The sequence below is a fragment of the Suricata suricatta genome, chromosome 10 (assembly GCF_006229205.1).
Source record: "Suricata suricatta isolate VVHF042 chromosome 10, meerkat_22Aug2017_6uvM2_HiC, whole genome shotgun sequence".
Lineage (NCBI taxonomy): Eukaryota > Metazoa > Chordata > Mammalia > Carnivora > Herpestidae > Suricata > Suricata suricatta.
In genome coordinates this window covers 7,004,652-7,016,067 of record NC_043709.1, presented here as the reverse complement: position 1 = coordinate 7,016,067, position 11,416 = coordinate 7,004,652, and the positions used below count along the sequence as shown (strand labels likewise).

At 45.9% G+C, this 11,416-nt stretch overlaps 1 long non-coding RNA gene across 1 annotated transcript; it reads right to left on the bottom strand.

Moving 5' to 3' along the window:
• Positions 1-9,461: 9,461 nt before the first annotated feature.
• On the bottom strand, positions 9,462-11,048 carry LOC115305560. The gene is made up of 3 exons (XR_003914847.1): positions 10,662-11,048; positions 10,098-10,137; positions 9,462-9,570 (listed from the first exon to the last, which is right to left on the bottom strand). It is a non-coding gene; the product is annotated as an uncharacterized LOC115305560 (long non-coding RNA).
• Between the last annotated feature and the right edge of the window lie 368 nt (positions 11,049-11,416).

The following is an 11,416-nucleotide window of genomic DNA, read 5'->3' as shown; positions in this document are numbered from 1 at the left end:
CTTCTTGTGAGGGATGAAGGTTGGTGACTTCTTTAGAACTGACAACAGCTAAAGGAGGACCAGTTGAGAACGACCAACAGAGCCATCATATGCGCAGTCCAGACCACAGGCGCTACACATCTGCCGTGAAAACCTCTGGCGCCAAGGGGTAACACTTGAGCCTTTGTCTTTGTTCTAACAGGTTCCGTGAGGCCTGACAGGACACGTACACCAGACCATACCCTCAGCCCAAACCCCAGATCCTGAGCAAAGATGAGACTCTCTCTCCATGTTCAGTCTCCTGGACACTCTGTGCCTGCACTCTCTCTCTCTCTCCCTTCAGTTAACTCCTCCCGCCCCATGCTGGCTTGCATCCATGTCTATCCTGCGTGCAGCCAGGGACCCTCTCGGCTGGTCCTGGAGGATCCTCGGACCTGGTCTGCCTGCGTCACTCTGACTTTGCTTTTTTTCTTTTTTCATGTTTATTTATTTTTGAGAGAAAAAGACAGAGTATGAGCCGGGGATAGGAATCCAAAGCAGGCTCCAGGCTCTGAGCTGTCAGCACAGAGCCTGATGTGGGAATCAAAGCCACGAACCGTGAGACCATAACCTGAGCCGAACTTGGATGCCTAACCAACTGAGCCACCCGGGTGCCCCTGACTTTGCTCTTTTTTCAATATTAAATTGGTTATTTTTTGCCTCTACCTACAAACTTTAGAATCTGTTAACATCCACAAAAGAACATGGGGTATCTTGACTGGGGTTGAACTGAATCTATAGATCAAGTTGAAAAGAACAGACATCTTGGGGCGCCTGGGTGGCTCAGTTGGTTAAGCGTCTGGCTTCGGCTCAGGTCATGATCTCATGGTTCGTGGGTTCGAGCCCCGCATCAGGCTCTGTGCTGACAGCTCAGAGCCTGGAGCCTGCTTCAGATTCTGTCTCTCCCTCTCTCTCTCTGACCCTCCCCTGCTCGCACTGTTTCTCTCTGTCTCAAAAATAAATAAAAATCATGTAAAAAATTTTAAATTTAAAAAAGAACAGACATCTTGACTATATTGAGTCTTTCCATCCATAAACATGAAACAACTCTCCATTTATTAAATTCTTCTTTAAAATCTTTCATGAGTTTCACAGTTTTCCTCATACAGATCTCACGCATTATAAATTTTTTAAATGAAATTAATATATTCAATACAGAGTTTGTCCATGTAATTGCTAGCTGTCTTTGAGGTCAGGGCCATGTGTGTTTCTAAGTAGCAGACGGCCTGGCAACATCTCCAAGTGTGGGCATGGGAAATGCTGATGAAGAGGAAGAGAATCTGATGGATTCCACTAGAATGTGGATGCCAGTCCCAGCTCATCCACTAACTTGCTGTAGGGCCTCTGGCAAAAGATTTCCCTTTCCAGGACTTACTGAAGGGGTTAAGCTAGATAGTGGATCCCAAAACTGAGCCAGAGCCCAACTTCTAAATATTATTCTCAGAAGGGTCTCAGGTGGGACCTGGAGAAATATGATTTACTAAAATCTTCCCCTGGTAGGGCAGCTGGGTGGCTCAGTCTGTTAAGCATCTGGCTTCGGCTAAGGTCATGATCTCACAGTTCATGGGTTCGAGCCCTGTGTCGGGCTCTGTGCTGACAGTTAGCTCAGAGCCTGGAGCCTGCTTCGGATTCTATATCTCCCTCTCTCTCTGACCCTCCCCGGCTCATGCTGTCTCTCTCTCTCTCTCTCAAAAATAAATAAATAAATAAATATCTTTTTTTTTAAATTTAAAATCTTCCCCTTATGTTTCTGACTTGTTTGGAGTAAAAGCTCCCAACTTTCCACGATTCATGGTGCATCCAGCGTTTCAGCAATTGTTTCGTGACCTCCTGGGCACACAGATATACCTAATGGTTCTGTTCGTTGAGTAGATAAGCCCAGACAAACTCAGTATTTCTGTCCTGAGAACTGAATGCCTTTTTGGCACCACACGCCTCCTCAGACCTCGGAATCAGGAATCATTTCCGGTTCCACATTAATCTACACACTTTTTATCACAACAACATCTTCAAACTCAGCTTTGCAGAGTGAGGACAGGCACGTTCAGGAATGCAGTGTGAGCTCCTATTGAAACTACCTCAAGCAAGCAGCTTTGCGCAGCACCGGACAGATGTCACTTGGGTTATGTGTGGGCTGAACTGCATCCTGTCCTCTTTGAATCTGTGACTGTGACTGTATTTGGAGATAGGGCCATTCACGATATAATCAAGGAAGGGGCACCAGGTTGATTGAGTTGGTTGAGCAACCGATTTCAGCTCAGGTCACAATCTCACAGTTCGTGAGTTCGAACCCAGCACAGAGCTGACAGCACAGAGCCTACTATGGATTCTCTCCCCACCCCCCACCCCTCCCCTGCTCTCTTTCTCTCTTACTCTCAAAAAATAATAAACATTACGGGGCACCTGCGTGGCTCAGTCTGTTAAGTGTCCAGCTTCGGATACGGTCATGATCTCATGGTTCGTGGGTTCAAGCCCCGTGTCGGGCTCTGTGCTGACAGCTAGCTCCGAGCCTGGAGCCTGCTTCAAATTCTGTATCTCCCTCTCTCTCTGACCCTCCCCTGCTTAAGCTATCTCTCTGTCTCTCAAAAATAAATTTTAAAAAACCAAAAAATATTGTTTTAAATAATAATAAACATTAAAAAGAAAAAGATATAATCAAGGTAAAACAAGGTCACGTAGGTGTGCCCTAAGACTGGTACTCTTATAAGAAGAGATTAGGACACAAACGTGTGCACACGGATGAAAGACCACGGGAGGTCTTTCACAGTGAGAAGGGGGCACCTGCCGCCCCAGGACAGAGGCCTCAGAAGAAAGAAAACCTGTCGACACTTTGACCTTGGATTTCTGGCCTCCAGAACTGCAACAAAATGACCTTGTGCTGTTTAAGCCACACAGGCTGCGGCACTTTGTTACAGCAGCCTAGCAAGCGAACACACGGGGGTCAGCTAGGAAATGGTCATTCGACATAAACAGTTTTGCCCTTCAGGTCGCAGTCTCATGGTCTGTGAGATGAAGCCCCGTGTCGAGCTCTGTGCTGGAGCACGGGATCCTGCGTGGGGTCCTCCCTCTCTCCCTGCCTCTCCCCTGCCAGTTCTCTCTCTAAATAAGGAAACTTAAAAAAAAAAAAGCACATTTCTGCCCTAAGGATGCACCTGATTCTTTGCTTCAGCAGGTATCAATTAGCAGTCAGGAGAGGTGCCCGAGGCCAGGGACGGAGGTAAGCACTGGGAGGCGGCAGTGGCCTCTAGGACAAAGTCAGTCAAGAGCTGGAGAAGGGTGGAAGCAACGGGAAAGCCGCAAGTAGACATACAGGGATATATATTATTGGAGAAAAGTAGTTCTGCTTCTTCGCAGAATTTGCAGATGGAATTGGCTTGGCAAGGAGCAGAATCAAGGATAATTCCTAACTTTTTGTTAATAACGTAGTTATATTCTGGGGTGCCTGGATGGCTCAGTTTAGCAGCCAGCTTCGGCTCAGGTCATGATCTCACAGTTCGTGGGTTCGAGCCCTATGTCGGGCTCTGTGCTGACAGCTCGGAGCCTGGAGCCTGCTCCGGATTCTGTGTCTCCCTCTCTCTCTGCCCCTCCTCTGTTTGCACTCTGTCTCTCTTTCTCTCAAAAATAAAATAAAACATTAAAAATAATTTTTAGAAAAAGAGTGTGGATACTGTTTTTCCCAGAAATAGAACAAATAATTAAAATTTTGTTTGGAGGGGTGCCTGGGTGGCTCAGTCAGTTAAGCGTCTGACTTCAGCTCAGGTCATGATCTCACGGTTTGTGGGTTTGAGCTCTGCATTGAGCTCTGTGCTCACAGCTCAGAGCCTGGAGCCTGCTTCAGATTCTGTGTCTCCCTCTCTCTCTGACCCTCCCCTGCTTGCACTGTCTCTGTCTCTCAAAAATAAATAAAAATAACAAAAAAATAAAATAAAATTTTGTTTGGAACTACAAAAGATCCTGAATAGTCAAGCAATCTTGAAAAAGAGCAAGTTGGCAGTATCACAGTCCTAGATTTCAACATACTCCAAAGCCACAGTAATTAAAACAGTGTGGTATGGACACAAAAAATAGACACACAGATCATTGGTAAAGAGTAGAGAGCAGTGGGGGGGGGGGCACCTGGCTGGCTCAGTAGGCGGAGCACACAACTCGTGATCTCCTGGTTCTGAGTTTGAGCTCCACATTGCAAATAGCGATCATTTGAAAATAAAATCCAGGGACGCCTGGGTGGCTCAGTAGATTAAGTGTCTGACTTCCCTTCAGGTCATGATCTGACAGTTAGTGACTTCAAGCCCCACACTGGGCTCTCTGCTCAGTACAGAGCCTGCTTCAGATCATCTGTCCCCCTCTCTCTCCCTCCCTACTCTCTCTCTCTCTCTCTCTCAAAAAATAAACATTTAAAAATAAATAAGTAAAATTAAATCTTAAAAAAGAAAAGAATAGAGAGCCTGGAAATAAACCCACACTTAGACGCTCAGCTAATCTATAACAAAGGAGACGAGAATATTCAATGGGCAACAGATCATCTCTTCAGTAAACGCACTGGAAAACTGGACAGCTCCATGTAAAAGAATGAAACTGGACCACTTTCTTGCACAATACACAGAAATAAACTCAAAATGAATTGAAGATCCAAATGTGAGACCTGAAACCGTAGAACTCTCAGAAGAAAGCAAAAACAGTTTATCTCTGTGAGAAGACTGTAGCAATATGTTTGTAGATAAGACTCCTCAAGCAAGGGAAACAAAGCAAAAGTAAACTACTGGGCTTACACCAAAATAAAAAGCTGTTGCCAGGAAAACCATCAACAAAAGGATAAGGCGACCTACTGAATGGGAGAAGATATTTACAAATGATAGATCCCACAAGGGATTAGTACCCAGAATATATAAAGAGCCAATAAAACTCAAAGCTAAAACAAAACTCCCAAAAAATCAATTACAAACGGGCAGGGGAGTGGTGCCTGTGTGGCTCAGTCGGTTAAGCATCCAAATCTTGGTTTTAGTTTGGGTCATGATCTCAGAGTTCGTGAATTCAAGCCCTACATCAGGCTCTGTGCTGACAGCTCTGAGTCTGCTGAGAATCTTTTCTCCCTCTCTCTCTACCTCTTTCCTGCTCGTGAGCGTGTGCTCTCTCTGCCTCTATTTCTCAAAATAAATAAATAAACGTAAAAAAAAAAAAAGAAATAGGGGTGCCTGATTGGCTCAGTTGGAAAACTATGAGGCTCTTGACCTCAAGTTCATGAGTTTGAGACCCATGTTGGGTATAGCAATTAAATAAATTTATTTTTAAAGACAAATAACAAGTGATAGTAAGGATATGGAGAAACAGGAGCCCCTGGGCATTGTTGGTCGAAATGCAAATTGTTGAAGCACTGTGGAAAACATTACGTTGGCTTCTCAAAAAATTAAAAATAGAGGGCGGCGCCTGGGTGGCTCAGTCAAGGAAGTGTCTGAATCTTGACATCAGCTCACGCCCCAGTTTCATGGTCATGAGACTGAGCCCCATGTCAGACTCCACACTAAGAGTAGAGTCTGCTTGAGATTCTCTTTCTCCCACTCTCTCTGCCCCTCTCCTGCTCATTCGAGCTCTCTCTCTCTCTCTCTCTTTCTCTCCCTCAAAATAAATAAATAAACTTTAGGAAAAAAAGAAAAAAAATTAACAATAGAAAGCATAAGGCTGCCTCAGTCAGTAGAGCATGTGACTCTTGATCTCAGGGTCATGAGTTAAAGACCCATGTTAAGCATAGGGCCTACATTTAACAAAATAATAATTAAAAATAGAAGTACCATATGATCCAGTAATTCCACCACTGGGTGGAAATTATTCAAAGAAACTGAAAACATGAATTCAAAAATATATATGCAAGGGGCTCCTGGGTGGCTCAGTCAGTTAAGTGACCAACTTTGGCTCAGGTCATGATCTCATGGTTTGAGAGTTCAAATCCTGCATCAGATCGTGTGCTGACAGCTTGGAGACTGTAGCCTGCTCCAGATTCTGTGTCTCCCTGTCTCTCTCTTCTCTGTCTTTCTTTTCTCAAAAATAAATAAACATTAAATAAGACTGCAGCATTATTCACAATAGCCAAGATATGAAAGCAATCCAAGTGTCTGTTGATAGATGAATAGGTAAAGACGTAGTACACACATGCACACAGACCACAGGAATATTACACAGTTCTAGAGAAGGATAAGACCTTGTCCTGTGTGATAACATGGATGGACCTAGAGGGTGTTATCCTAAGGGAAATAAGCCAGAAAAGACAAATGACATATGATTTTACTTATATGTGGAATTTAGAGAACAAAACAAATAAATGAACAAATGAACAGATCCATAAATATAGAGAACTGATGGCTGCCAGAAGGAAGGGATGATGGGCAAAACAGGGGAAGGGGAGTGGGAGATACAGGCTTCCAGCTACGGAATGAGCTAGGTCATGGAGATAAAAGGTCCAGCACAAAGAACGCAGGCAGTGGTAATGTCACAGAGACATAGGACACGAGGTAGCTATACCTGGCCGAGCACAGCATTACATATAGTCCTGTCCAGTCACTGTAAGATTTAATAGATGGAGGCAGAGATGGGAGGAAAAAGAGACCACGTTATGGAGCCAAGAAAGCCTTTATTGGGATCTGCAATTACCGGACGAGGTCCCATGGCCCAGTGAGTGGAGAGTTGGGGAAGTCGCGCCTGATAGGCAATGGGCGGGGGTTATGGGTGAGGGGTTCTGGGTTTGATCTTGGGAGGGAAGATTATCAAATAAGGGCCTTTCAGGGTTGTGGCGGGATGGAATAGGTTGCCTCGGCTGTCAGGGTGATGGGAAGCTGGAGCTTCATGATTGGCTGTTTCCAAATGGGGCAGGACATCCCAGGTCTGCAGGTGAGGGGCGGGGAAGTCGTCTGTGCACGTGTTCTCCTCCAGCCCCCAGAGAAATGGCCGCTCCGCTCGGTCGCCACCTTAAGGTGACTCTAACAGTCTAAGACTAATGTAGCGCTGTCTGTCAATTATGCTCCAATCAAAAAAAAGTGTGGATGCTGACATTGGATTTCCTGGGTTCAAATTCCAGCCCTGCTGCTTATTAGCTGCATGACCTTGGTTACTTAGCCTACCGAAGACTCCGTTTCCTCATCTGTAAAATGGGGATGATAAAGACATCCACCTATCCTAGAAGCGTCCTAAGGATTAAATAAGTTAATATACTAAAGCTCTTAGGGCCACCTGGGTGGCTCAGCTGGTTAAGCATCTGACTTCAGCTCAGGTCATGATCTCCTGGTTTGCAAGTTCGGGCACTATGCTAATTGTGCAAAAGCCTGCTTGGGGTTCTCTCTCTCTGCCCCTTCCTCACTTGTGCTCTCTCTCTCTAAAATAAATAAGCTTTAATATATATATACACACACACATATATATACATACACATACATAGTAAGATATATATGTATGTATAAATACATGTGTATATATGTAATACATACATATACACATACATATTAAAGCACTTAGAATAGTGACTAACTAGGGTGAGCATTCGATAAGTCTTAGCTATTACAATTCAGGGAGGCAGAAAATAAATAAACACTAAATACCATATTGTGATAGGTTCAATGAAGAAAACTTTAAAAGGTGATGTGGTAGAAAGCCTCACAAACTACTTTACATTGGGTGCTCAAGAAAGGCCTTTCTGAGGAGACCATATTTGAAATGAGACCTATATGGGGCGCCTGGGTGGCTCAGGCAGTTAAGCCTTCGACTTTGGCTCAGGTCATGGGTTCAAGCCCCACATGGAGCTCTGTGCAGACAGCTCAGAGCGTGGAGGCTGCTTCCGGTTCTGTGTCTCCCTCTCTCTCTGCCCCTCCCTGCTCAAGTTCTGTCTCTCTGTTTCAAAAATAAATAAAACATTTTTTAAAAATTTTTAAAGAAATGAGACCTATATGGCAAGAAGAAGTCAGACATAAGGATATCTAGGAAAAGAACATTCTAGATAGAAACAACAAATGCAAATTTCCCGAGGCAAGAAGCAGCTTGGCACATTCCAGCGTTAGAAAGAAGGGCCGTAGGGCTGAAACTCAATGAGAAAGGAACAAAATGAAGTTGGCAAGGCAAGTAGCTGACAGTTCACGTAGGCCCCTATAACTCAAGGTAAGGAATTAAAATTTAAGAGTGATAAGGAAAGAACCAGGCAAGTATTTTAAGAAGGAGGAGGGCATAGTTTGATTTGTATTTTATTTTTGCAGCTTCTATGCATTTTCATTTTTTCGTAAGTAATCTCTACACCCAATGTGGGGCTCGAACTCAGGACCCCAAGATCAAGAGTCTCATGCTGACTGAGCCAGCCAGGTGCCCTTCATTTATATTTTAAAGAGATCAGCCATGCTGTTAGGTGAAGAACAGGTTTTCAGTTGGCAAGTGAGGACACAGAGAAAATAGTTAGGCGTCTACTCTAGGATGGAAGGCAGGAAATGACGGTGACTCATCCGGGGAGGTAGGGGGAGGAGGTAAGAGGGCAGATTTGGGATGTGTTTGAGATCCAAATCAAGGAGACTGGTACTTTATAAGGCAATTTCCGCTGCACAGAAATCTGCATAGTCTGCCTAATACCAGTCACAGGTGTTAATGTTTGCAACAGAGATTTAGATGTGCAGCCTTAAGGCTTTAGAATCAGACAACCGTGGATTTGAACTCTGGCTCTATCACTTCGTCACTGTGTGACCTTACACAAGTCATCTGCATAGCCTCCTACTCTGTGAAATGGGGATAACAAGATTTAGCTCAAAGGGTAAATAAGATAACGCACGCCCAGCCCCCCACACAGGAAGAGCTCAATGGGTGAGAGCTGTTAGCATTTTTATCAGTTACCGGACAGCTCCACGGTCATTCCAATTAACTAACTGCAACAGTTCTTTTCCTGACCTCCCGGCTTCCAGTTCCACCTGCTCCAGTTCACCCTCAACTCTGCTGTAGGACGTCACCGAAAGCATATACCCAACCAGTCACTTCCCTTTCAAACACTGGCCACAGATGAAAACACAAACGTCCAAGGCCCTTCAAACCCGGAACCGTGCCTGCCCACCTATTCAGCCCCTTCCCACAGCCTGGCTTCTATTACAACCATGTCAGAAGTTTCCACCTCATGTTTTTTCATAAGTAACACCTCACTGGTCCAAGTGTCAGATCAATGGTCAGTGCCATTAATCACTATGTATGCATCTATCACGTAAACCAATGGCATTTGCAGACTTAACTGTCACCAGAGGGGAAAAAATGCTCTTGCAACTCAATTTGTCAGACAAGTCCCACATTTTTTGCTCTGCGCCACCCTCCTGGAGAGGTCAGGACTGTATTAAAGGAACTGCTGCTCTTAGTGTCCCCGCAGCACCCATCATATTTAGAAGGGGGGGGGCACAACATTCCCATGGACTTCCAGATGCTTAGCTCCTGTCCTACCTGGGGGACTATTTCCTTTGAATGCCGGCTAACTGACTTCAAGGTGATCAGCTGAAATGACCAAAGGCATGACTGGTTGTCGTGAGGCCTCAATAAAATACTCAGAAGCACCTGGAGTAAGTAGATGTTCGTTAAGTTGTTGACTCTTAACCCGGATCAACAATGCGAAAAGTGTGGTTTAGTGAGAAGTTGTTCTGGCCCCAGCAGGGCTGACTAACTCAGCCTTCCTAAGCTGAAGTCTCCTTTCTAAAAAACGGTAAGAACTACTTCTGCCTTGTAAGTGTGTTGTGATGAGAAACGTAGTTACAGGATAAACGCATTTAGCCCAGGAAACACCTGGTACCCATCACAGACATTAGGAAACACAGGTCCCATCTTCCCTTTAACAGACCCATAAAGGCTGAAAAAAAAATAGCATCTCTCAGGGCATTTGTCCCGTTTGTGGTGACAGCCTGCCTGCCACCTGTGTAGACCTCTCCCCATGTATTACGAAATATACTCCCTGAAAATGGGTATTTGATAAGCGCCTACCAATAAACTTTATACATCCCACAATGGTTATCACCAAATTAGCTGCCAGTATTTCCTAAATAAACAATTTAAGTTCCTTTAACTGATACTTCAAAATCCCTACTTACATTTCTCATGTTCATTCCAAACATTTGCTAGGAGGTGGACCTGTCGATAGGAAGGACAAAATTATTATTATTTATCACCAATGCCCTCAAAATAACTGCTACTTAGAAGATCCAAAACAGTTGGAATTTTCAGAATGCAACCAACTCGATCTGACTCCCTCTCAGTTGTGACTTTGCCTGAAGGACTGACCCGCCACAGCCCGGCCCAAACCCGAAAGAAACATTATAGCTGTCAGAGCGATTTGGGTTGTGGGGGTGCAGTTGGTGGTAGTCGGGAAGGGCAAGCAGATTCAGCAAAAGTATTTTAAACTAGCAGATGAGGACGTCCCAGGATGTTTGAGATCGTGAGTTTTATGCTCATCCAAGGCAGCTATCTTGAAAAACCTTTGACTTATTCTATATAATGCTCTATCCCTGCTCCCTGATCTTACAAACCTCTCTAGGACACAATTTCTTCATCTTCCAAGGAGGCTAATAAAAAAGCTTACTTGGGGAGTTAATTGTGAGGCATTCTCTATGACAACGTAATTGAAAGTGCTTTATGCGTTGCAAATCACTACTTACATATTAGTAATTAGTTTTCCTAAGTCCAGCCATTTTTTACTGTGGAGGAAAGTGTAGCCTATAAAAAAAGAAAAAGTCTTCCCACGGGCGATTAGGGCTGAGCTCGCTCAGTTATTGCCACTCATCAAACCCTTCTCGGTTTTCAAAGCCTGGTTCAAATATACGTTTTCCTCATCCAGGCGCAGTGCGGGCCGAGAGCCACGGGTCCCTGGTTCGTATCCCAGCTCTGCCTCCTCCACGGTCCCGCGCGCCTCGGGAAGGAAGGGGTGGTGACTGCTCCTGGCCAGCCCGGGTGCTTCCTGACGACAGTTACCCTCTGTCTGCCCGGTTATCACTCCTTTCTGTTTCACCTCCCCTTCCCCCGACCCTGCACTGCGGGTCAATCACGGCCCGGGGCGGCGCAAGGGCGGGCTCCGGGTCCCGAGCCGTGCTAATTGCTCCGGGGGAGCGCAGCCGCACGCCTCCGAGTACCTAAGACAACGGGAGGGAGGGGCCTCGCCGCCCCCACGGCGCACCCAGGGGGGCGGTGTCCCAGCTCGGCCCGCCCCCTGCTCGGTAGTTCCAGCCTGGTGGCCCGCTACACCCCCGGCGCCTGCCACCTACACGGCCGGCACTGACCTCCCCCTGCGCCCGCCCCCCCCAGCCTGGGCCCCGCCGTCCAGGCGAGCCCGCGCCGCGCTCCTTCTCGCTCCGGCCGGGCTCGCTCCCGCAAGGGCTGCGGCGGTGCAGCCCCGGAGAGGGGACGGGTGGGCCGG